This window comes from Tachyglossus aculeatus, chromosome X1, assembly GCF_015852505.1.
Source record: "Tachyglossus aculeatus isolate mTacAcu1 chromosome X1, mTacAcu1.pri, whole genome shotgun sequence".
Lineage (NCBI taxonomy): Eukaryota > Metazoa > Chordata > Mammalia > Monotremata > Tachyglossidae > Tachyglossus > Tachyglossus aculeatus.
Window position 1 is genome coordinate 4,751,592 of NC_052101.1, and position 27,553 is coordinate 4,779,144.

Below are 27,553 nucleotides of genomic sequence, written 5' to 3' on the forward strand. Positions count from 1 at the left end.
TGTCCCCATCTTAATCCCCCTTTTAGAGATCATCCCATCTTAATCCCCCTTTTACAGATCATCATCATCATCATCATCAATCCTATTTATTGAGCGCTTACTATGTGCAGAGCACTGTACTAAGCACTTGGAAGTACAAATTGGCAACATACAGATGAGGGAACTGAGGCCCAGAGACGTTCAGCGCCTTGCCCCCATATTGTTTGTACGTGTTCATTAATAATAATGATAATGATAGCGTTTATTAAGCGCTTACTAGGTGCAAAGCACTGTTCTAAGCGCTGGGGTGGTTAAGGTTGTCCCGCCGGGGGCTCACAGTCTTCACCCCCATTTTCCAGATGAGGGAACTGAGGCCCAGAGAAGTGAAGTGACTCGCCCAAAGTCACACAGCTGACTAGACAGCTTCTAGACTGTGAGCCCACTGTTGGGTAGGGACCGTCTCTAGGTGTTGCCAACTGGTACTTCCCAAGCGCTTAGTACATCCATTCATTCATTCATTCAATCGTATTTATTGAGCACTTACTGTGTGCACAGCACTGGACTAAGCGCTTGGAAAGTACAACTGGGCAACACATAAAGACGTTCCCTACCCAACAGCGGGCTCACAGTCTAGAAGGGGGAGATGGACAACAAAACAAAATCAATCAATCAATCGTATTTATTGAGCGCTTACTGTGTGCAGAGCACTGTACTAAGCGCTTGGGAAGTCCAAGTTGGCAACATATAGAGACAGTCCCTACCCAACAGTGGGCTCACAGTCTGAAAGGGGGGACGGGTGTCATGTCTTCAGAATAAATAGAATTACAGCTGAATGCACCACAAGCGCTTAGTACAGTGCTCTGCACACAGTAAGCGCTCAATAAATGTGATTGATAACGACGATCAAACGAGCCCGCGGGAAAACCGTGCGTACGGAAGTGATCTGGAGAGAGCGCTGGGTTCGAGGATGGAAATCAGTCACCGAACTGGGGCTTTGAGGCGTGGACAGAGAGTGAAGTGGGGCGTCCCTGCAGCTGCCGGTCTTCGGGGGACAAGAATTCCAGATGAGGGAACTGAGGCCCAGAGAAGTGAAGTGACTTGCCCAAGGTCACACAGCTGAGAATTGGCGGAGCTGGGATTTGAACCCATGACCTCTGACTCCAAAGCCCGGGCTCTTTCCACTGAGCCACGCTGCTTCTCTTATATATTCTCTATAATATATTCTCTCTATTCTCTGTATTATATATTCTCTCTTTCATATATATTCATGTATATATATCATATATATTCTCTATTATATATTCTCTATCATATATATTCATGTATATATATCATATATATTCTCTATTATATATTCTCTCTTCATATATTCTCTATTTCATATATATTCATGTATATATATCATATATATTCTCTATTATATATTCTCTCTATTCTCTGTATTATATATTCTCTCTATCATATATATTCATGTATATATATATCATATATATTCTCTATTATATATTCTCTCCATTCTCTGTATTATATATTCTCTCTATCATATATTCTCTATTATATACTACTAATGATGGCATTTATTAAGCGCTAACTATGTGCAGAGCACTGTTCTAAGCGCTGAGGAGGGTACAAGGTGATCAGGTGTCCCACGTGGGGCTCTCAGTCTTCATCCCCATTTTCCAGATGAGGAAACTGAGGCCCAGAGAAGTGAAGTGACTTGCCCAAAGTCAGACAGCTGACAATTGGTGGAGTCAAGATTTGAACCCTTCACCTCTGACTCCAAAGCCCGGGCTCTTTTCCACTGAGCCAAGATATTCTTCTCTTCTTTCTATATATTCTCGCTATTCTCTGTATTATATATTCTCTCTATCATATATATTCATGTATATATATCATATATATTCTCTCTATTCTCTGTATTATATATTCCCTCTATCATATATATTCATGTATATATATCATATATATTCTCTATTATATATTCTCTCCATTCTCTGTGTTATATATTCTTTCTATCATATATTCTCTATTATATTATAATACTAATAATGATGGCATTTATTAAGCGCTTACTATGTGCAGAGCACTGTTCTAAGCGCTGGGGAGGTTACAGGGTGATCAGGTGTCCCACGTGGGGCTCTCAGTCTTCATCTCCATTTTCCAGATGAGGGAACTGAGGCCCAGAGAAGTGAAGTGACTTGCCCAAAGTCAGACATCTGACAATTGGTGGAGCCAGGATTTGAACCGTTCACCTCTGGCTCCAAAGCCCGGGCTCTTTTCCACTGAGTCAAGATTTTCTTCTCTTCTTTCTATATATTCTCTGTATTATATATTCTCTCTATCATATATATTCATGTGTATATATATCATATATATTCTCTATTATATATTCTCTCTATTCTCTGTATTTTATATTCTCTCTATCATATATATTCATGTATATATATCATATATATTCTCTATTATATATTCTTTCCATTCTCTATATTATATATTCTCTCTATCATATATTCTCTATTATATAATACTAATAATGATGGCATTTATTAAGCGCTTACTATGTGCAGAGAACTGTTCTAAGCGCTGGGGAGGTTACAAGGTGATCAGGTGTCCCACGTGGGGCTCTCAGTCTTCATCCCCATTTTCCAGATGAGGGAACTGAGGCCCAGAGAAGTGAAGTGACTTGCCCAAAGTCAGACAGCTGACAATTGGTGGAGCCAGGATTTGAACCCATCACCTCTGACTCCAAAGCCCGGGCTCTTTTCCACTGAGCCAAGATATTCTTCTCTTCTTTCTATATATTCTCTCTATTCTCTTTATTATATATTCCCTCTATCATATATATTCATGTATGTATATCACATATATTCTCTATTATATATTCTCTCCATTCTCTGTATTATATATTCTCTCTATCATATATTCTCTATTATATAATACTAGTAATGATGGCATTTATTAAGCGCTTACTATGTGCAGAGCACTGTTCTAAGCACTGGGGAGGTTACAAGGTGATCAGGTTGTCCCACGGGGGGCTCACAATCTTCATCCCCATTTTCTAGATGAGGGAACTGAGGCCCAGAGAAGTGAAGTGACTTGCCCAAAGTCAGACAGCTGACACTTGGTGGAGCCAGGATTTGAACCCATCACCTCTGACTCCAAAACCCGGGCTCTTTTCCACTGAGCCACAATATTCTTCTCTTCCTTCTATATTATTATTATTATTATTATGCAACCCAAATATTCAGTCTGTTACCAAATTGTTTTGTCGTCCTTCTCCCCCTTCTAGACTGTGAGCCCACTGTTGGGTAGGGACCGTCTCTAGATGTTGCCAACTTGGACTTCCCAAGCGCTTAGTCCAGTGCTCTGCACACAGTAAGCGCTCAATAAATACGATTGAATGAATGAATGAATGAATGAAGTAGGAGGCGAGTGAGCTCCCTGGGGAAGCGACGCTTGGGCCGGTCAAAGATGGAATCGGCGTCTGGATCAAGGATGAGGGGACGGAATCGGGAAAGAGCAGCCGAGCTCTCCGAGGCGAGCCGCCTTTCTCTCCTTCAGTCATTCATCCGGTCGTATTTACTGAGCTCTTACTATGTTCGGAGCACTGTACTAAGCATTTGGGAAAGTACACTTGGTACAGAGTAGCAGCATGGCTCATTGGAAAGAGCATGGGTTTGGGAGTCAGAGATCATGGGGTCAAAGCCCAGCTCCGCCACTTGTCAGCTGGGTGACTTTGGGCAAGTCACTTGACTTCTCTGTGCCTCAGTTCCCTGGGGAACTGAATGGGGATGAAGACTGTGAGCCCCCCATGGGACAACCTGATCACCTTGGAACCTCCCCAGCGCTTAGAACGGTGCTTTGCACATAGTAAGCGCTTAATAAATGCCATCATCATTATTATTATTATTACGCTACAACTCATCCTATCCCAACTGGATTGCTGCATCGGCCTTCTCTCTGATCTCCCATCCTCCTGTCTCTCCCCATTTCAGTCAATACTTCACTCCACTGCCCGGATCATCTTTGTCCAGAAACGCTCTGGGCATATTACTCCCCTCCTCAAAAATCTCCAGTGGCTCCCAATCAATCTGCGCATCAGGCAGAAACTCCTCACCCTGGGCTTCAAGGCTGTCCATCCATCCCCTCGCCCCCTCCTATCCCCGGCCCACATCATCCCCCGGGCCCGGAATGGCCTCCCTCTGCCCCTCCGCCAAGCTCGCTCTCTTCCTCCCTTCAAGGCCCTACTGAGAGCTCACCTCCTCCAGGAGGCCTTCCCAGACTGAGCCCCCTTTTTCCTCTCCCCCTCCTCCCCATCACCCCCACTCCCTCCCTCTGCTCTATTCATTCAGTCGTATTTATTGAGCACTTACTGTGTGCAGAGCACTGGACTAAGCGCTTGGGAAGTCCAAGTTGGCAATATCTAGAGACGGTCCCTACCCAACAGCGGGCTCACAGTCTAGAAGGGGGAGACAGACAACAAAACAAAACATATTAACCAAATAAAATAAATAGAATAAATATGTACAAGTAAAGTAAATAGAGTAATAAATATGTGCAAACATATACACATATATAGAGGTGCTGTGGGGAGGGGAAGGAGGTTAGGCAGGAGGGATGGGGAGGACGGGAAGAAGGGGGCTCAGTCTGGGAAGGCCTCCATAGTATGTGTACTACTTGGCACATAGTAAGTACAGAATAAATACCATGATTATTCATTCATTCAGTCGTATTTATTGAGCGCTTACGGTGTGTAGAGCACTGTACTAAGCACTTGGGAAGTACAGGTTGGCAACATGTAGAGACGGTCCCTACCCAGCAAAGGGCTCACAGTCTAGAAGGGGGAGAAAGACAACAAAACGAAACATGTGGACAGGTGTCAAGTCGTCAGAACAAACAGAATTAAAGCTAAATGCACATCATTAACAAAATAAATAGAATAGTAGATATGTACGGGTAAAATAAATAAAGTAATAAATCTGTACAAACATATAACAGTGCTTTGCACATAGTAAGCGCTTAACAAATACCATCATTATTATATACGCTCATATACAGGCGCTTTGGGGAGGGGAAGGAGGTAGGGCCGGGGGGATTCATTCATTCATTCATTCATTCAATCAGTCGTATTTATTGAGCACTCACTGTGTGCAGAGCACTGTACTAAGCACTTGGGAAGTCCAAGTTGTCAACATGTAGAGACAGTCCCTACCCAACAGCAGGCTCACGGTCTAGAGGGGGAAGACAGACAACAAAACAAAACATGTGGACAGGTGTCAAGTCGTCAGAACAAACAGAATTAAAGCTAAATGCACAGCATTAACAAAATTAGTAGAACAGTAGATATGTATGGGTAAAACAGAGTAATAAATCTGTACAAACATATAACAGTGCTTTGCACATAGTAAGCGCTTAACAAATACCATCATTATTATATACGCTCATATGTAGGCGCTTTGGGGAGGGGAAGGAGGTAGGGCTGGGGGGATTCATTCATTCATTCAATCGTATTTATTGAGCGCTCACTGTGTGCAGAGCACTGTACTAAGCGCTTGGGAAGTCCAAGTTGGCAACATCTAGAGACGGTCCCTACCCAACAGCGGGCTCACGGTCTAGATCGCCCGCCTCTGCAGCCGAGCGTCAGAAACGGTCAGTCACGCCGGCGGACCCTCGAACGGGAACGCGTCTGCTAAAACTAGTTACCATGATTAACGTACATTTTATCAAAATTTTCGCCCCAAAGCAGTGGCGGAGCCGGGATTAGAACCCGGGTCCTGAGACTCCCAAGCCCGGGCTCTTTCCAGTAAGACACTGTTAGGCATAAGTAAATACAAAGGTGACCACCAAAGTAGGCCACATTTTGGCTCCCAGTCGTGAGACAATCAATCAATCAATCATATTTATTGAGCGTTTACTGTGTGCAGAGCACTGTACTAAGCGCTTGGGAAGTACAAGTTGGTAACACAGAGAGACAGTCCCTACCCAACAGTGGGCTCACAGTCTACAAGGGGGAGACAGAGAACAAAACCAAACATATTAACAAAATAAAATAAAATAGATATGTACAAGTAAAATAAATAGAGTAATAAACATGTACAAACATATATCCATATATACAGGTGCTGTGGGGAAGGGAAGGAGGTAAGATGGGGGGATGGAGAGGGGGATGAGAGGGAGAGGAAGGAGGGGGCTCAGTCTGGGAAGGTCATGAGTTCTAATCCTGTATCTGGCACTTGTCTGCTGTGTGGCCTTGGGCAAGTCACTCCACTTCTCTATGCCTCAATTACCTCATCTGTAAAATGAGGATTAAGACTGTGAGCCTCAGGCAGGATGGGGACTGTGTCCAACTTGCTTTTTCCCCACCCCAGCGCTTAGTACAGTGCCTGGCACAGAGTAGGCGCTTAAGAAATACCATTTTATTTAGAGGGGCAGCCCTGGAAGTGGGGTTTAGGTGGTGCAGAAGGGCTGAAGTGGCAGTTGTGGGGGAAATGACGCCCACAGAGATTCGAAGTTATCCAACTTGATTTGCCTTTTCCCACCCCAGCGCTTAGTACAGTGCCTGGCACAGAGTAGGCGCTTAAGAAATACCATTTTATTTACAAGGGCCGCCCTGGGAGGGAGGTTTAGGTGGTGCAGAAGGGCTGAAGTGGCAGTTGTGGAGGAATGACACCCACAGAGATTCCAAGTTCATCAGGGAATTTAAGGGAGGGGCGGCACTGACGGGCCCCCGCCAAGCACTGAGCAGCTACAGAGTGACACGAAGCGGTGTGGCCTAATGGATAATCCTTGCCCCTCAGCACTGGTCAGTCCCAAGAAGACCCTTACCTCACGTGGTTCTCTCTCACGCGCTCAGTACAGTGCCTTCAACCCGGTAAGCGCTCAGTAAATACCATCATTGATGGGTCTCTGTGGAGTGTAGCGCGTCAGGGCAGCCATTTCCAACTTTTCCCCCCCTCACGTGAGCCCATTGTTGGGTAGGGATGGCCTCTATCTGTTGCTGAATTGTACTTTCCAAGCGCTTAGTCCAGTGCTCTGCACGCAGTAAGCGCTCAGTAAGTACGATTGAATGAAAGAAGGAACGGACATCCCTTCGTCTCTCAGTCACGCGGGCAGTTTGACCTGCCGGAGATGGAGGATGTTTCCAGACCGGAGGTAAGAACGGGCAGGGTAGCGGCGCCGGGGAGAGGGAGCGAGGGAGAAGCAGCGTGGCCGGAATCGGGAGGTCATGGGTTCTAATCCCGGTTGTCTGCTGTGTGGCCTTGGGCAAGTCTTCCCTTCTCCGGGCCTCAGCTACCTCATCTGGAAAATGGGGATTAAGATTGTGAGCCCTATGCTGGCCAACCCGATTTGCTTGTATCCACCCCAGCGCGTAGTACGGTGCCTGGCATGTAATAAGCGGCTAACAAATACCATAATTATTAATATTAAGGGAGAGGAATCCAAGTCCTGAGCCCTCTTCCTTGGCTCGGCTAAATAGGCTGGGGGCCCAAGGGGTAGGTTCCTCTCTGAGTTCGCTCATTTTCATTTTATTTTGAAGAAGAGAAAAAAAATCTCATCTACATCCCAAATGTGAATTTAGAAAAGGACCGAAGCTTGTCAACAGCAAGGATTAAACAAAAGACCAGAGACTCCCTGATGACCGGAGATAAAATGGATCCCAATTATAATTATGTCTTTTCTCCCTGTTGCCTGTTTTAGGGGAGTTCTTTTTAGTGAGTCTTTTTCTTCCAGCCAAAATTAGTGCATTCAATTAGTGAATAAACTTGGGCTATTTTTTTTTTTTTCATTTTAATTCTCCCTTCTCTGTTTAAAGATGGCTTAAGATGCTCAGAGATTCCATTTGTCTCTTTGATACTGGCACCCAAAGGGAGAGCATAAAGGGGATCTGGACTTATCAGCCAAACTTAGATAAAGTACATATTACAGCGTCAACTGTCATAATAATAATACTAACGAGGGCATTTGTTAAGCGCTTACTATGTGCGAAGCACTGTTCTAAGTGCTGGGGGGGGATACAAGGTGATCAGGTTGTCCCACGGAGGGCTCACAGTCTTAATCCCCATTTATTTATTTATTTTGCTTGTACATATCTATTCTATTAATTTTATTTTGTTAGTATGTTTGGTTTTGTTCTCTGTCTTCCCCTTTTAGACTGTGAGCCCGCTGTTGGGTAGGGACTGCCTCTATATGTTGCCAGTTTGTACTTCCCAAGCGCTTAGTACAGTGCTCTGCACATAGTAAGCGCTCAATAAATACGATTGATGATGATGATTTTACGGATGAGGGAACTGAGGCACAGAGAAGTTAAGTGACATGTCCAAAGTCACACAGCAGATAATATAATAATAATAATAATAATAAAGATGATGATGATGATGGTATTTAAGCGCTTACTACATGCAAAGCCTTGTTCTAAGCACTTGGTAGGTTACAAGGTGATCAGGTTGTCCCACGGGGGGCTCACGGTTTTAATCCCCGTTTTACAGATGAAGGAACCGAGTCACAGAGAAGTTAAGTGACTTGTCCAGAGTCACGCGGCAGACAAGTGGCGGAGCCGGGATTTGAACCCGTGACCTCTGAGTCCCGAGCCCGGGCTCTTTCCACTGAGCCACGCTGCTTCTTATACCCCTAGCCTGAGCTCCCATCTCTTATTTTCCACATCCCTCGTGAGAGTAACAGAATATGAGTGTCCCCTTGAGTCAACGCACCGTACAAAGCGCTTGGGAAGCACGAACCAAAGAAATCCCAGCTCTGCCAGTTGTCAGCTGTGTGACTTTGGGCAAGTCACTTCACTTCTCTGGGCCTCAGTGACCTCATCTGGAAAATGGGAATTAAAGACTGTGAGCCCCCCGTGGGACAACCTAATCACCTTGTAACCTCCCCAGCGCTTAGAACAGTGCTTTGCACATAGGAAGCGCTTAATAAATGCCGTTATAATAATAATTATTATTATTATTAAGTGCCGGGCGACGACAGCGGATGGTTCTCTCTCATAACCAATTTGACACTGCTCCTGAATTTGAACTCGAGGCGAATTCTCCCAGCACCGTTTAGAAGGGTGTCCTGCTTTCATCATCATCAGTCGTATTTATTGAGCGCTTACTGTGTGCAGAGCACTGTACTAAGCGCTTGGGAAGTACAAATTGACAACATATAGAGACAGTCCCTACCCAACAGTGGGCTCACGGTCTAAAAGCGGGAGACAGAGAACAAAACCAAACATACTAACAAAATAAAATAGATAGAATAGATATATACAAGTAAAATAAATAGAGTAATAAATATGTACAAACATATATACAGGTACTACCAAAATAAAGCGGATAGAATAGATATGCACAAGTAAAATAAATAATAGAGTAATAAATATGTACAAACATATATACATGTGAATGACCCCGGTGGTGCCACACTGCCGAATGATAGGCGTTCAGATCATTTTATAGATCAATCAATCTATCAATCAATCGTATTTATTGAGCACTTACTGTGTGCCGAGCACTGTACTAAGCGCTTGGGAAGTACAAGTTGGCAACATATAGTGACGGTCCCTACCCAACGGTGGGCTCACAGTCTAGATGCGTGAAACAGCTCAAGAAAAATCCTCCAGAAATGGATTTTTCTAAAACAATTAGAGCAAACTTAGAAGTTTTCCAGGTCAGTGCCCGTTTTCTTTCCTGGATGGCTGACCTCTAGATCCCATTCCTATCGCTTCGCCGTCCTCACCGGCTTTTTGCGGCACCTCCAAATTTAGCATCAACTGGAAATTTAATTAACGTGCCGTTTACCGTTCCTTCCCGATCACTAATGAAGATGTTAAATCAGGTTGAATCTTCCACAGATCCCTAGGGCGGCTCACCGGACACTTCCCCTCACCTTAATACGCTGTTGTGTATCATCGCTCTTTGTTTATGATCCTTGATCCAGTTTACAATCCGTGCGGGAGAGCTCATTTGAAAGCCAATTTGAATTAATTTGTCCGGTAAGACCGCAAAGGCCTGTGCCAAATCTTCTCCTCAATTTCGGATGTGTTATTTATAGTGGTCATCGACAGTTCGTTATTTGACGTGAAATCCGGGCCCTCATCCTCTTAAAATTCCCCAGCTGAGCTGATGGGAGCCAGTAATAATAATAATGGTATTTATTAATCAATCAATCGTATTGATTGAGCGCTTACTGTGTGCAGAGCACTGTACTAAGCGCTTGGGAAGTCCAAGTTGGCAACATATAGAGACAGTCCCTACCCAACGGTGGGCTCACAGTCTAGAATCGTATTTATTGAGCGCTTTGTTAAGCGCTGACTATTCATTTATTCATATTTATTGAGCGCTTACTGTATGCAGAGCGCCGTACTAAGCGTTTGGGAAGCACAAGTCGGCAACATATAGGGTGCTCTGCACACAGTAAGCGCTCAATAAATACAACTGAATGAATATACAGACGGTCCCTACCCAGCAATGGGCTCACAGTCTAGAAGGGGGAGACACACAACAAAACAAAACATGTGGTCAGGCGTCAAAATCAATATGATTGGGGCACTATGTGCCAAGCACTGTTCTAAGCACTGGGGGAGATACAAGGTAATCAGGTTGTCCCACGGAGGGCTCACAGTCTTAATCCCCATTTTACAGATGAGATAACCGAGGCCCAGAGGAGTGAAGTGACTTGCCTAAAGTCACCCAGCTGACAAGTGGCGCAGCCGGGATTCAAACCCATGACCTCTGACTCCCAAGCCCGGGCTCTTTCAGCTGAGCCACGCACAATTGTCCGTCTCCCTCTCTAGACAGTAAGCTCGTTGAAGGCGGTCCAGTGCCCTTCACTCAGTAAGCACTCAATAAATATGATGGATTGATCCCACATGGGGCTCGCAACCCCCGGCCCACGTCCTCCCCCTGGCCTGGAATGCCCTCCCTCCACACGTCATCATCATCAATCGTATTTATTGAGCGCTTACTGTGTGCAGAGCACTGTACTAAGCGCTTGGGAAGTACAAATTGGCAACATATAGAGACAGTCCCTACCCAACAGTGGGCTCACAGTCTAAAAGACTCCCCACATCCGCCAAGCTAGGTCTCTTCCTCCCTTCAAAGCCCTACTGAGAGCTCACCTCCTCCAGGAGGCCTTCCCACACTCAGCCCCCTTTTTCCTCTCCTCCTCCCCATCCTCCTTCCCCTCCCCACAGCACCTGGGTATATGTTTGGACAGATTTATCCCTCTAATTTACTTGTACATATTTACGATTCTATTTATTTTGTAAATGCTGTGCATTTAGCTTTAATTCTATTTGTTCTGGCGACTTGACACCCGTCCACATGTTTTGTTTTGTTGTCTGTCTCCCCCTTCTAGACTGTGAGCCGGTTGTTGAGTCGGGACCGTCTCTATATGTTGCCAACTTGGGCTTCCTAAGCGCTTAATACAGTGCTCTGCACACAGTAAGCGCTCAATAAATACGATTGAATGAATGAATGTTGGGTAGGGACCGTTTCTATCTGTTGCCGACTTGTACTTCCCAAGCGCTTAGTCCAGTGCTCTGCACACAGGAAGCGCTCAATAAATACGTTTGAATGAATGAATGAACGTTGGGTAGGGACCATTTCTATCTGTTGCCGACTTGTACTTCCCAAGCGCTTAGTCCAGTGCTCTGCACACAGGAAGCGCTCAATAAATATGATTGAATGAATGAATGTTGGGTAGGGACCGTTTCTATCTGTTGCCGACTTGTACTTCCCAAGCGCTTAGTCCAGTGCTCTGCACACAGGAAGCGCTCCATAAAGACGATGGAATGAATGAAGTAGGAGGGAGACCAGGTTTGAATCCCCATTTTGCAGACGAGGGAACTGAGGCCGAGAGAAGTGAAGTGACTTGGCCAAGGTCACCCGGAGCCGGGATTAGAGCCCCACGCCCTCTGAGTCCCAGGCCCGGGCTCTTTCCACTGGGCCACACACTCAAAACTTGCTAATTCTGTTGTTCTCTCCCAAGCGCTTAGTACAGTGCTCTCTGCACGTAGTAAGTGCTCAATAAATTCCATTTATTGTTGGAATAAATTCCATTTATTGTTGGAATAAATTCCATTTATTGATTGATTGGATCAGGCCAGACAGAGGCTGAGCTGGGCTCTGCTACGTCAACTCACCAAATCAATCCATCAATCAGTCGTATTTATTGAGCGCTTACTGTGTGCAGAGCACTGTACTAAGTGCTTGGGAAGTCCAAGTCGGCAACATATAGCCAAGTCGGCTACCCAACAGCAGGCTCACAGTCTAGAAGTGGGAGACAGACAACAAAACCAAACATATTAACAAAATAAAATAAATAGAATACATATGTACAAGTAAAATAAATAGAGTAATAAATATGTACAAATCACCCAGTGGATCTTTCACCAGCCCTAGAGCTGCGCGGAAAGAGTTTCCCTCCGCCACTCGCTCCAAAAATAGCGAGACTGGTCCTTTATGTCGCGGTCCTGTTGTAAAAACTTTGGCCTGGTCCGTGTGATTCCAGAGGATTATGGAGTTCAGCCTTAAATCTCTCCCGGGGGCGTGGAAAAAAGAAAAGAATAAGAGCTGTAATTGATTGACGCTACGCCAAGGAAAAGAAAACGGTCGGACAAATTGTGAAGCGGTCAGAAGAGGCCACGAGATGATCGCAACCCGGAAACACGAAGAGAGGGGAAAATGTTTTATTTTGTTAGTATGTTTGGTTTTGTTCTCTGTCTCGCCCTTTTAGACTGTGAGCCCACTGTTGGGTAGGGACTGTCTCTGTATGTTGCCAATTTGTACTTCCCAAGCGCTTAGTACAGTGCTCTGCACACAGTAAGCGCTCAATAAATACGATTGATGTTTCAGGTCAGTATTCGAAGACCAAAATAAATCTTGAAATCAGCAAGAGTCGCGAGGCAGCGATCGGTGAGCACAGTTCAGTTCTATAAAGGGTGAATTTCGGCTGTTGTTTTAACCCGGTAAAAAGGTAGAATTCATAATGCCAGCAGGATTAGAGAAGCAGCGTGGCTCAGTGGAAAGAGCTTTGGAGTCAGAGGTCATGGGTTCAGATCCTAGCTCCGCCGATTGTCAGCTGGGTGACTTTGGGCAAGGCACGTCACTTCTCTGGGCCTCAGTTCCCTCATCGGTAAAATGGGGATTAAGACTGTGGGACAACCTGATCACCTTGTAACCGCCCCAACGCTTAGAACAGTGCTTTGAAAATAGTGTTTAATAAATGCCATTTTTAAAAATTATTATTATTATGCGGCGCATGAATGAACAGTTTGGTTAGAAGGGTGAATCGGGCTTAGATCGATCAATCAATACTGTTGATTGATTGGTGATGCTAACCATCTGGATAGGTTGTCGTGTGACCTCAGTGTCCTCCTGGCTGTTCACCCCACCTGGATTGTTCGCTGTGTAGGATGGTAGGGATTGTCTCTATATGTTGCCAACTTGTACTTCCCAAGCGCTTAGTACAGTGCTCTGCACACAGTAAGCGCTCAATAAATACGATTGATTGATTGATTTTAAGTGCTTACTATGCGCCTTCTAGTCTGTGAGCCCACTGTCGGGTAGGGACCGTCTCTATATGTTGCCAACTTGGACTTCCCAAGCACTTAGTGCAGTGCTCTGCACACAGTAAGTGCTCAATAAATACGATTGATTGATTTTAAGTGCTTACTATGTGCCTTCTAGACCGTAAGCCCACTGTTGGGTAGGGACCCTCTCTATATGTTGCCAACTTGGACTTCCCAAGCGCTTAGTCCAGTGCTCTGCACACAGTAAGCGCTCAATAAATCCGATTGAATGAATGAATGCCAGGTACTGTATGAAGCGCTGGAGTAGATACAAGCTAATCAGGTTGGATGCAGTTCCCGCCCCTCAGGGGGTTTACAGTTTGATAGTTGAGGTAACTGAGGCACGGAGACGTGCTATGACTCAGTCACACGGCGGAGCTGGGATTAGAACTCAGGTCTTTCTGGCTCCAAGGCCCACGCTCTACCTACTGGGCAACACTGCCTTTCCACTGCTTCTCCACTATTCAACACAATTCTAATAACAATAATTGTGGTATTTGTTAAGCGCCTACTGTGCCAGGCACTCTCCCTCCCGCTCGTCCCCCTCTCCATCCCCCCCCGGCCTTACCTCCTTCCCTTCCCCACAGCACCTGTATATATGTCTAAATGTTTGTACGTGTGTATTACTCTATTTATTTTACTTGGACATATTCTATTTTATTTTGTTAATCTGTTTTGTTTTGTTCTCTGTCTCCCCCTTCTAGACTGTGAGCCCACTGTCGGGTAGGGACCGTCTCTATATGTTGCCAACTTGGACTTCCCAAACACTTAGTACAGTGCTGTGCACACGTAAGCGCTCAATAAATGCGATTGAATTAATTAATTAATTAATTTACACCTATCCGTCTTTCCATTCTCTTTTTCTTCCTGGAGGTAATTTATTCTGTATCCTTTGTGTTTCTTAGCTCATCTGTAGTCTCTCCTGTGCCTAGTACAGTGATCCGCACATAGCCCGTGCTTAAAAAACCCGATTGATTGATTGATTTGGTGACAATCAGGCAGGTAGGAAGCACAAATATTTGCACATATTTATTCTATTTATTTTATTTTGTTAATATGTTTTGTTTTGTTCTCTATCTCCCCCTTCTAGACTGTGAGCCCACTGTCGGGTAGGGACAGTCTCTATATGTTGCCAACTTGTACTTCCCAAGCGCTTAGTACAGTGCTCTGCACTCAGTAAGCACTCAATAAATACGATTGATGATGATGATGAGGTAGGAAGCACAAATATTTGTACACATTTATTCTGTTTATTTTATTTTGTTAATATGTTATGTTTTGTTGTCTGTGTCCCCCTTCTAGACTGTGAGCCCGCTGTCGGGTAGGGACCATCTCTATATGTTGCCAACTTGGACTTCCCAAGCGCTTAGTCCAGTGCTCTGCACACAGTAAGCGCTCAATAAATACGATTGAATGAATTAATTAATTTGCACCTATCCGTCTTTCCATCCTCTTTTTCTTCCTGGAGTTAATTGATTCCGTGTCCTTTGTGTTTCCCAGCTCATCTGTCGTCTCTCTTGTGCCTAGTACGGTGATCCGCACACAGTAAGCGCTCAATAAATACGATTGAATGAATGAATGAATTTACACCTATCCGTCTTTCCACTCTCTTTTTCTTCCTGGAGGTAATTTGTTCCGTGTCCTTTGTGTTTCTCAGCTCATCTGTCGTCTCTCCTGTGCCTAGTACAGTGATCCACACATAGCCTGTGCTTAAAAAACACAATTGATTGATTGATTTGGTGACAGGCAGGTAGGAAGCACAAATATTTGTACATATTTATTCTATTTATTTTATTTTGTTAATATGTTATGTTTTGTTCTCTGTCTCCCCCTTCTAGACTGTGAACCCGCTGTCGGGTAGGGACCGTCTCCATATGTTGCCAACTTGAACTTCCCAAGCGCTTAGTACAGTGCTGTGCACACAGTAAGTGCTCAATAAATACAGTTGAATTAATTAATTAATTAATTTACATCTATCCGTCTTTCCATCCTCTTTTTCTTCCTGGAGGTAATTTATTCCTTGTCCTTTGTGTTTCTCAGCTCATCTGTCGTCTCTCCTGTGCCTAGTACAGTGATCGGCACATAGCCCGTGCTTAAAAAATACTATTGATCGGTCAATTTGGTGACAATCAGGCAGGTAGGAAGCACAAATATTTGCACATATTTATTCTATGTATTTTATTTTGTTAATATGTTTTGTTCTCTGTCTCCCCTTTCTAGACTGTGAGCCCACTGTTGGGTAGGGACTGTTTCTATATGTTGCCAATTTGTACTTCCCAAGCACTTAGTACAGTGCTCTGCACACAGTAAGTACTCAATAAATACGATTGATGATGATGATGAGGTAGGAAGCACAAATATTTGTACACATTTATTCTGTTTATTTTATTTTGTTAATATGTTATGTTTTGTTGTCTGTGTCCCCCTTCTAGACTGTGAGCCCGCTGTCGGGTAGGGACCATCTCTATATGTTACCAACTTGGACTTCCCAAGCGCTTAGTCCAGTGCTCTGCACACAGTAAGTGCTCAATAAATACGATTGAATGAATGAATTAATTAATTTACACCTATCCGTCTTTCCATCCTCTTTTTCTTCCTGGAGTTAATTGATTCCGTGTCCTTCGTGTGTCTCAGCTCATCTGTCGTCTCTCTTGTGCCTAGTACGGTGATCCGCACACAGTAAGCGCTCAATAAATACGATTGAATGAATGAATGAATTTACACCTGTCCGTCTTTCCACTCTCTTTTTCTTCCTGGAGGTAATTTATTCCGTGTCCTTTGTGTTTCCCAGCTCATCTGTCGTCTCTCCTGTGCCTAGTACAGTGATCCGCGCGTAGACCGTGCTTAAAAAATACTATCGATTGATCGATTTGGTGACAATCAGGCAGGTAGGAAGCACAAATATTTGTACATATTTATTCTATTCATTTTATTTTGTTAATATGTTTGGTTTTGTTCTCTGTCTCCCCCTTCTAGACTGTGAACCCGCTGTCGGGTAGGGACCGTCTCTATGTGTTGCCAACTTGGACTTCCCAAGCGCTTAGTCCAGTGCTCTGCACACAGTAAGCGCTCAATAAATACGATTGAATTAATTAATTTACACCTATCCGTCTTTCCATCCTCTTTTTCTTCCTGGAGGTAATTGATTCCGTGTCCTTCGTGTTTCTCAGCTCATCTGTCGTCTCTCTTGTGCCTAGTACGGTGATCCGCACACACTAAGCGTTCAATAAATACGATTGAATGAATGAATGAATGTACACCTATCCGTCTTTCCACTCTCTTTTTCTTCCTGGAGGTAATTTATTCCGTGTCCTTTGTGTTTCCCAGCTCATCTGTCGTCTCTCCTGTGCCTAGTACAGTGATCCGCGCGTAGACCGTGCTTAAAAAATACTATCGATTGATTGATTTGGTGACAATCAGGCAGGTAGGAAGCACAAATATTTGTACATATTTATTCTATTCATTTTATTTTGTTAATATGTTTGGTTTTGTTCTCTGTCTCCCCCTTCTAGACTGTGAACCCGCTGTCGGGTAGGGACCGTCTCTATGTGTTGCCAACTTGGACTTCCCAAGCGCTTAGTCCAGTGCTCTGCACGCAGTGAGCGCTCAATAAATACAGTTGAATGAATGAATTAATTTACACCTATCCGTCCTTCCATTCCCTTTTTCTTCCTGGAGGTAATTGATTCCGTGTCCTTTGTGTTTCCCAGCTCATCTGTCGTCTCTCCTGTGCCTAGTACTGTGATCCGCACACAGTAAGCACTCAATAAATACGATTGAATGAATGAATGAATGAGTGTACACCTATCCGTCTTTCCACTCTCTTTTTCTTCCTGGAGGTAATTTATTCCGTGTCCTTTGTGTTTCCCAGCTCATCTGTCGTCTCTCCCGTGCCTAGTACAGTGATCCGCACATAGCCCGTGCTTAAAAAATACTATCGATGGATCGATTTGGTGACAATCAGGCAGGTAGGAAGCACAAAGAGGGCTACTAGCTGGCCACATTTAGCCGCTCCACCGTCAGGAGAGCTGTTCGCGGTGGAAAAAACTGGGGAATAATTGATCCCTAAATGCCTCCTCTCTCACGCCAGCAGATGTGGCCCGGCAAGCTCACTGATTTGGCAAGTCGGCGTTCGCAAACCTCCTTTTTATTGGGAAATAGGGGGATCGGATCCGACGGCTTCCACCCGATCCCATCTGCCGATGGTGAGGGTGTACACTCTTTTGGTGCCTCGGGGCTGCTTTTAGGGCAAATATTGGAAAACTCAAACCATCTCCTAAGAAAGCACGGACTCGTGATTCGAACGCGGCGTCTTGACGGCCGGGTTGGCGCTTCACCCCCAATCCGCCCCTCTCCGCAGCTGAAGTACCAGGTGCGTGCCGCCGCAGAGCTACAAACAGTTGTCTTTTGGGTTTTTTTGTATTTTTCTCTTCCCTTCTTCGATTTTTTCCCTTCCCCAGTAAACCATTCAGTTGTGAATTTGGGGCGTTAGGTCATTCAGAGAGGAAAACGGCAACATGTAGGTGGATTTTCAAGAGGTACAATAGTGTGTGTGTGTGTGTGTGTGTGTGTGTGTGTGTGTGTGTGTGTGTTAACTAGTGAAGCAGTGTGGCTCGGTGGGAAAGAGCCCGGGTTTTGGAGTCAGAGGTCGTGGGTTCAAATCCCGGCCCTGCCCGTTGTCAGCTGTGTGACTTTGGGCAAGTCACTTCTCTGTGCCTCAGTTCCCTCATCTGGAAAATGAGGATTAAGACCGTGAACCCCCCGTGGGACAACCTGACCACCTTGTAACCTCCCCAGCGCTTAGAACAGCTGTTGGATAGGGACTGTCTCTATATGTTGCCAACTTGTACTTCCCAAGCGCTTAGTCCAGTGCTCTGCACACAGGAAGCACTCAATAAATACGATTGAATGAATGAATGAACAGTGCTTTGCACACAGTACTGTGTGCAGAGCACTGTACTAAGCGCTTGGAGAAGCAGCGTGGCTCAGTGGAAAGAGCACGGGCTTGGGAGCCAGAGGTCATGGGTTCGAATCCCGGCTCTGCCACATGTCTGCTGTGTGATCTTGGGCAAGTCACTTAACTTCTCTGGGCCTCAGTTACCTCATCCGTAAAATGGGGATTATGACTGTGAGCCCCACGTGGGACAACCCGATCACCCTGTATCCTCCCCAGCGCTTAGAACAGTGCTTTGCACATAGTCAGCGCTTAACAAATGCCAATTATTATTATTATTATAGTAAGCGCCGAATAAATGCCATTATTATTATTAAGAGTGGAAACACGTGCAGTATGCCGTTTCAGTGTCACGAAGTTAGCCCTGAATTTTAAGAGGAAGGAGTTTGATGGTTAAAGTTCCATCTGTCAGTCAATCAAGGGTATTTATTGAGCACTTCCCGCGCACAGAGCATCGTACTAAGCGTCCAATATAACCGAGTGGATGGACGCTTTCGCTCCCCACAGCGAGCTCAACCTTGTCTTCTAGGAGCCACTCGTCGGGGCTAAAAAGTCAATGGGCCGGCACCGTCTGACCCTCCCGCCGACGGGGCGAAAACCCACGGACACCTCGGAAGCCAACCGGAGGGCAAACGGAAAGGAGAGGAAACCGGTCCCGTTGCCTAGCAACCGGCATCCGCTCTGCAGCTGGGTTTTCAAGGATTAGACGGAGGGTCTAGTTTTGTAATTGGAAGAACTTTTCTTATTCTTTTCTCCAGCACTTAATAATTAGCCTTCAGGCAGCGCCGCCCGCATGCTCTGGAAAACGTGGCCAGTCTTCTCTCACCCGGGCTGGGATGTAATCTTCCCATTTTGCAGATGGCAGAATCAATCAATCAACCAATCAATTGTATGTATTGACTGCACTGTAAAGGGGTGGGAATCAATCAGTCATATTTATTGAGCGCTTACTGCACTGTAAGGGGATGGGAAGGAGGAGAGGAAACAGGGGGTTCAGTCTGGGAAGGCCTCCTGGAGGAGGTGAGATCTCAGTAGGGCTTTCATTCATTCATTCAATTGTATTCATTCATTCAGTTGTATTTATTGAGCACTTACCGTGTGCAGAGCGCTGTACTAAGCGCTTGGGAAGTCCAAGTTGGCGACATATAGAGACAGTCCCTACCCAACAGTGGGCTCACAGTCTACAATAAATACGATTGAATGAATGAATGAATGAATTTAGCTTTAATTCTATTTGTTCTGACGACTTGACCCCCGTCCACATGTTTTGTTTTGTTGTCCGTCTCCCCCTTCTAGACTGTGAGCCCGTTGTTGGGTAGGGACCGTCTCTAGATGTTGCCAACTTGTACTTCCCAAGCACTTAGTACAGTGCTTGCACACAGCGCTCAATAAATACGATTGAATGAATAAAAGGGGGAGACAGAACAAAACCAAATATACTAACAAAATAAAATAAATAGAATAGATACGTACAAGTGAAATAAATAAATAGAGTAATAAATATGTACAAACATATATGCATATGTACAGCTGACAAGTGGCAGAGCCGGGATTCGAACCCATGACCTCTGACTCCCAAGCCCGGGCTCTTTCCACTGAGCCACACTGAATGAATATGTAATGCGGCGAGAGCGGCTGGGAGGGTGACAGGTCTGAGACGACGTGAGGAGCCGGGAGAGGCGAAGCTCGGTTAGCGGCCCCTAAGATAATAATAATAATAATAATAATGATGGCATTTGTTAAGCGCTTACTATGTGCAAAGCACTGTTCTAAGCGCTGGGGGAATACAAGGTGATCAGGTTGTCCCACGGGGGGCTCACAATCTTAATCCCCATTTTACAGATGAGGGAACTGAGGCTCAGAGAAGTTAAATGACTTGCCCAAGGTCACACAGCAGACGTGGCGGAGCTGGGATTCGAACCCATGACCTCTGACACCCAAGCCCGGGCTCCTTCCACTGAGCCACGCTGAATGAATGAATATGTAATGCGGCGAGAGCGGCTGGGAGGGTGACAGGTCTGAGACGACGTGAGGAGCCGGGAGAGGCGAAGCTCGGTCAGCGGCCCCTAAGCCATCGGATGCCAAATCGAGTCTGGTGTTTAAATCAATCAATCAATCAATCAATCGTATTTATTGAGCACTTACTGTGTGCAGAGCACTGTACTAAGCGCTTGGGAAGTACAAGTTGGCAACATATAGAGACAGTCCCTACCCAACAGTGGGCTCACCGGGAATTCTGTTGCTTTAATTTCCTCTGACTAATTCTTTCATCATCATCATCATCATCATCATCAATCGTATTTATTGAGCGCTTCCTATGTGCAGAGCACTGTACTAAGCGCTTGGGAAGTACAAGTTGGCAACATATAGAGACCGTCCCTACCCAACAGTGGGCTCACAGTCTGAAAGGGGGAGACAGAGAACAAAACCAAACATACTAACAAAATAAAATAAATAGGATATATATGTACAAGTAAAATAAATAAATAAATAGAGTAATAAATATGTACAAACATACATCGTTCCCGGGGTTTCCCCTTCAGTTTTCACCGTGCGCCTTGGCACCGGGACGGACTTTCTTTCAGTTTCGAGTCTAAAAGCCCCGTTTTCCAGCAATTTGTCACTTAGCACACATTAGGCTAAAACTGGGCATTTTCAGCCCTATCGTTGTAAAATGAGGTGGCTCGCTATCGATCACAAGGAAAATCTTCCCACGCCTCCGAAACCTCCTCCTTCTAGACTGTGAGCCCACTGTTGGGTAGGGACCGTCTCTATATGTTGCCAACTTGGACTTCCCAAGCGCTTAGCACAGTGCTCTGCGCACATTCATTCATTCAGTCGTATTTATTGAGCGCTTACTGTGTGCAGAACACTGGACTCAGCGCTTGCACACATTCATTCATTCAGTCGTATTTATTGAGCACTTACTGTGTGCAGAACACTGGACTAAGCGCTTGGGAAGTCCAAGTTGGCAACATATAGAGACGGTCCCTACCCGACAGCGGGCTCACAGTCTAGAAGGGGGAGACCAACAACGAAACAAAACATATCAACAAAATAAAATAAATAGAATACATATGTACTGTGACTATGAGCCCACTTTTAGACTGTGAGCCCACTGTTGGGTAGGGACCGTCTCTATATGTTGCCAACTTGGACTTCCCAAGCGCTTAGTGCAGTGCTCTGCACACAGTAAGAGCTCAATAAATACGATTGATTGATTATGTACAAATAAAAAAAAATGGAACGCTTCACGAATTTGCATTCATTCATTGTCGTATTTATTGAGCACTTACTGTGTGCAGAGCACTGGACTAAGCGCTTGGGAAGTCCAAGTTGGCAACATATAGAGACGGTCCCTACCCGACAGCGGGCTCACAGTCTAGAAGGGGGAGACCGACAACGAAACAAAACATATTAACGAAATAAAATAAATATGTTCAAATTAAAAAAAAGTGGAACGCTTCACGAATTTGCATTCATTCATTCAATTGTATTTATTGAGCACTTACTGTGTGCAGAGCACTGTACTAAGCGCTTGGGAAGTCCAAGTTGGCGACATGTAGAGACGGTCCCTACCTGACAGCGGGCTCACGGTCTAGAAGGGGGAGACAGAGAACAGAACCAAACACATTAACAAAATGAAATAACAGTAAGCGCTCAATAAATACCATTGAATGAATGAATGAATGAACCTCGAGAAGCAGCCCGGCCTAATGGATAGAGCACGGGGGCCGGGAGTCAGAAGGACTTGGGTTCTAATCCTGACTGGGCCGCTTGTCGCTCCTCCATCCCACCCATGACCTTTAAACTTCCCTAACCTCCTTGTGACCCCTCTATCCCCGCTTTCCCGTCAGCCCATCCCCGTCGCCCCTTCCCAGCATCCTTCCCCTCCATCCAGCCCGTTCCCTCCCCATCCCTGTCCTCCTGTCCCCTCATCCCCCAGCGTGGCTCAGTGGAAAGAGTCCGAGGTCATGGGTTCAAATCCCGGCTCCGCCACCTGTCAGCTGTGTGACTCTGGGCAAGTCACTTAACTTCTCTGTGCCTCAGTTCCCTCATCTGTAAAATGGGGATTAAGACTGTGAGCCCCCCGTGGGACAACCTGATCACCTTGTATTCCCCCAGTGCTTAGAACAGTGCTTTGCACATAGTAAGTGCTTAACAAATACCAACATTATTATTATTATTATATTCAATCCATCACCAAATTCTGTCAGTCCCACCTTCAGAACATTTGGGCAAGTCACTTCTCTGTGCCTCAGTTCCCTCATCTGTAAAATGGGGATGAAGACTGTGAGCCCCAAGTGGGACAACCTGATCACCTCGTATCCTCCCCAGCGCTTAGAACAGCGCTTTGCACATAGTAAGCGCTTAACAAATGCCATCATTAATTAAATTAATTAGAAGGGGGGGACAGACAACAAAACGTGGACAGGCGTCAAGTCATCAGAACAAATAGAATTAAAGATACATACAAGATCATTGGATTGGGTACAATCCCCGTCCCACGTAGGGCTCACCATCTTAATCCCCATTTTACCGGTGTGGGAATTTAGGCACAGAGAAGTTAAGTGACTCGCCCAAGGTCACACAGCGGACAAGTGGAGGAACCGGGATTAGACTTTCTGACTCTCAGGCCCGGGCTCCATCTAATAGGCCGTGTTGCTACCTGAGAGAAGCAGCGTGGCTCAATGGAAAGAGCCCTGGCTTTGGAGTCAGAGGTCGTGGGTTCAAATCCGGGCTCCGCCAGTTGTCAGCTGTGTGACTTTGGGCAAGCCACTTCTCTGTGCCTCAGTTCCCTCATCTGTAAAATGGGGATGAAGACCGTGAGCCCCCCCCGTGGGACAACCTGATCACCCTGTAACCTCCCCAGCGCTTAGAACAGTGCTTTGCACATAGTAAGCGCTTAATAAATGCCATTATTGTTATTATTATTATTGCAATCTCTTCCCTCACCAACTCTGAAATCCCTTTATCCGACCACCACCTCCTCCTTGCCTTCCCTCCCACACAACTCCTCTCCGCAAATCTGGCCTATTCCCCAAAGAAACCTCTGATCTGTACTAAGCGCTCCGGAGAGCACAATACAACGGAATTAGCGGGCACGTTCCCTGCCCACACCGAGCTTACATCATCGTGTGGAATAAAATCCCCCCCAGATTACATCTGGAAGCATTTATTTTTCATCGGGTGGCCTCTGCTTATCAGGTGACATTTTGAGTCTACCTAATTTCTTTAAGTCTAAATAAAACCCCACCATGTTTGAAATGTTGCGCTGGATTGTAAAATCTGTAGTTGTTTTCCAATGCCAACAGATACAGTATCAAGAGGGCTAATTGTGTCTGCATTTGAGTCTACCTAATTTCTTTAAATCTAAATAAAGCCCCACCGTATTTGAAATGTTGTGCTGGATTGCAAAATCTGTAGTTGTTTTCTAACGCCAACAGATACAGTATCAAGAGGGCTCATTGTGTCTGCAATTGAGTCTAATTTCTTTAAATCTAAATAAAGCCCCACCATATTTGAAATGTTGTGCTGGATTGTAAAATCTGTAGTTGTTTTCTAACGCTAACAGATGCAGTATCAAGAGGGGTCATTGTGTCTGCAGTTGTGTCTACCTAATTTCTTTGAATCTAAAAAAAGCCCCACCATGTTTGAAATGTTGCACTGGATTGTAAAATCTGTAGTTGTTTTCTAACGCCAACAGATACAGTATCAAGAGGGCTTATTGTGTCTGCAATTGAGTCTACCTAATTTCTTTAAATCTAAATAAAGCCCCACCATATTTGAAATGTTGCGCTGGATTGTAAAATCTGTAGTTGTTTTGTAATGCCAACAGATACAGTATCAAGAGGGCTCATTGTGTCTGCAGTTGAGTCCACCTAATTTCTTTAAATCTAAAAAAAGCCCCACCATATTTGAAATGTTGCGCTGAATTGTAAAATCTGTAGTTGTTTTCTAACACCAACAGATACAGTATCAAGAGGGGTCATTCTGTCTGTAATTGAGTCTACCTAATTTCTTTAAATCTAAAAAAAGCCCCACTATATTTGAAATGTTGCGCTGGATTGTAAAATCTATAGTTGTTTTCTAACGCCAACAGATACAGTATCAAGAGGGCTCATTGTGTCTGCAGTTGAGTCTACCTAATTTCTTTAAATCTAAATAAAGACCCCCCATATCTGAAATATTGTGCTGGATTGTAAAATCTGTAGTTGTTTTCTAACTCCAACAGATACAGTATCAAGAGGGCTCATTGTGTCTGCAGTTGAGTCTACCTAATTTCTTTAAATCTAAATAAAGACCCCCCATATCTGAAATATTGCGCTGGATTGTAAAATCTATAGTTGTTTTCCAACGCCAACAGATACAGTATCAAGAGGGCTCATTGTGTCTGCAGTTGAGTCTACCTAATTTCTTTAAATCTAAATAAAGACCCCCCATATCTGAAATATTGTGCTGGATTGTAAAATCTGTAGTTGTTTTCTAACTCCAACAGATACAGTATCAAGAGGGCTCATTGTGTCTGCAGTTGAGTCTACCTAATTTCTTTAAATCTAAATAAAGACCCCCCATATCTGAAATATTGCGCTGGATTGTAAAATCTGTAGTTGTTTTCTAACGCCAACAGATACAGTACCAAGAGGGCTCATTGTGTCTGCAGTTGAGTCTACCTAATTTCTTTAAATCTAAATAAAGACCCCCCATATCTGAAATATTGTGCTGGATTGTAAAATCTGTAGTTGTTTTCTAACTCCAACAGATACAGTATCAAGAGGGCTCATTGTGTCTGCAGTTGAGTCTACCTAATTTCTTTAAATCTAAATAAAGACCCCCCATATCTGAAATATTGCGCTGGATTGTAAAATCTGTAGTTGTTTTCTAACGCCAACAGATACAGTACCAAGAGGGCTCATTGTGTCTGCAGTTGAGTCTACCTAATTTCTTTAAATCTAAATAAAGCCCCACCATATTTGAAATGTTGCGCTGGATTGTAAAATCTGTAGTTGTTTTCTAATGCCAACAGATACAGTATCAAGAGGGCTCATTGTGTCTGCAGTTGAGTCCACCTAATTTCTTTAAATCTAAAAAAAGCCCCACCATATTTGAAATGTTGCGCTGAATTGTAAAATCTGTAGTTGTTTTCTAACGCCAACAGATACAGTATCAAGAGGGGTCATTCTGTCTGTAATTGAGTCTACCTAATTTCTTTAAATCTAAAAAAAGCCCCACCATGTTTGAAATGTTGCACTGGGTTGTAAAGTCTGTAGTTGTTTCCTAACGCCAACAGATACAGTATCAAGAGGGCTCATTGTGTCTGCAGTTGAGTCTACCTAATTTCTTTAAATCTAAATAAAGCCCCACCATGTTTGAAATGTTGCGCTGGATTGTCAAATCTGTAGTTGTTTTCTAACGCCAACAGATACAGTATCAAGAGGGCTCATTGTGTCTGCAGTTGAGTCTAATTTCTTTAAATCTAAAAAAAGCCCCACCATATTTGAAATGTTGCGCTGGATTGTAAACTCTGTAGTTGTTTTCTAACGCCAACAGATACAGTATCAAGAGGGCTCATTGTGTCTGCAGTTGAGTCCACCTAATTTCTTTAAATCTAAAAAAAGCCCTACCGTATTTTAAATGTTGCGCTGGATTGTAAAATCCGTAGTTGATTTCTAACGCCAACAGATACAGTACCAAGAAGGCTCATTGTGTCTGCAGTTGAGTCTACCTAATTTCTTTAAATGTAAATAAAGACCCACCATATCTGAAATATTGCGCTGGATTGTAAAATCTGTAGTTGTTTTCTAACGCCAACAGATACAGTATCAAGAGGGCTCATTATGTCTGCAATTGGCGTTCGTGAAATATCACTTCTATAGAAAATAAAGGGATATAGTCCAAATTCTTCCACCAAAATCCCTACACCCCCAGCTTTATGTAAGTATATAAATGTATACATTCAAGAAAAAATATATAAATGAAACTCAGTATACATAGGACAGTGATTATATTGTAGAAGAATAAATTTAATACAGTAGTCATGTTTCACCTGTAATTGTCATTTGGTAGCTGTAATACACAATCCTCACTGCCACATTACAACTTTTTTTAATGTTTGATTTTTTAGTTTTTCATTATTTTAGCCAGTTTTCCCTCAACTGTTCACAGACAACTCTTCCTAGTATTTCTGGTATTCAGGAAATCACCCCGTTTGCAATCCAGCCGCGGAGATGGTCATTAAAATAAATTACAGATGGGGGAAGCAACTAGGTGTTTTTGGACTGGTAGTGGGGTGAGCATCAGAGTGCTTAATAGTAATAATAATAATAATGGCATTTATTAAGCGCTTACTATGTGCAAAGCACTGTTCTAAGCGCTTCCAGACGCAAGTGCGTACATAACACAGTATTTTAGACTGTGAGCCCAATGTTGGGTAGGGACTGTCTCTATATGTTGCCAATTTGTACTTCCCAAGTGCTTAGTACAGTGCTCTGCACATAGTAAGCGCTCAATAAATATGATTGATTGATAACACCTTGGGAGGGCGAACAAGGTGGTTGGGAAATGAAAGATTAGTCAGGGAAGGCCTCTTATTAAAGTGCTTTTAATAAGGCTTTGAGGGAAGGGAGAGGGATGGCGATTAAGCGCTTAGTACAGTGCTCTGCACACAGTAAGCGCTCAATAAATGCGATTGATTGATTGATTGATGGTCCGTCAAATATGAAGGCGTAGGGAGTTCCTGGCCAGAGAGGGGATGTGGGCAGGGGGCTGGGGGTGAGGTAGCTGAGGTTATTAGTAATAATACTAACAATATATGGTATTTGTTGAGTGTTTACTATGTGGCAAGCACTGTACTAAGCATGGAGGTGCAGGGAGTAGGTTTGGCATTAGAGGAGCGAACTGTTGTGGGAGGTGAGCGTGGTGAGGTTCCACGAGGAACGCTCTCTCCAAAATCGTCGTAGAAAATGTGGTTTTAGGGTTCTGTAATCCATCAAAGTGCTTACTATGTGCAGAGCACTGTACTAAGTGCTTGGGAGAGTACAAAAGAATTAGCAGGTACG

General features: G+C 44.3%; 1 protein-coding gene across 3 annotated transcripts in view; it reads left to right on the forward strand.

The window, feature by feature from the left end:
- The window catches only part of EIPR1 (EARP complex and GARP complex interacting protein 1), a 125,533-nt gene that overhangs the window by 12,245 nt on the left and 85,735 nt on the right, over positions 1-27,553 (forward strand). The window lies entirely within an intron of this gene.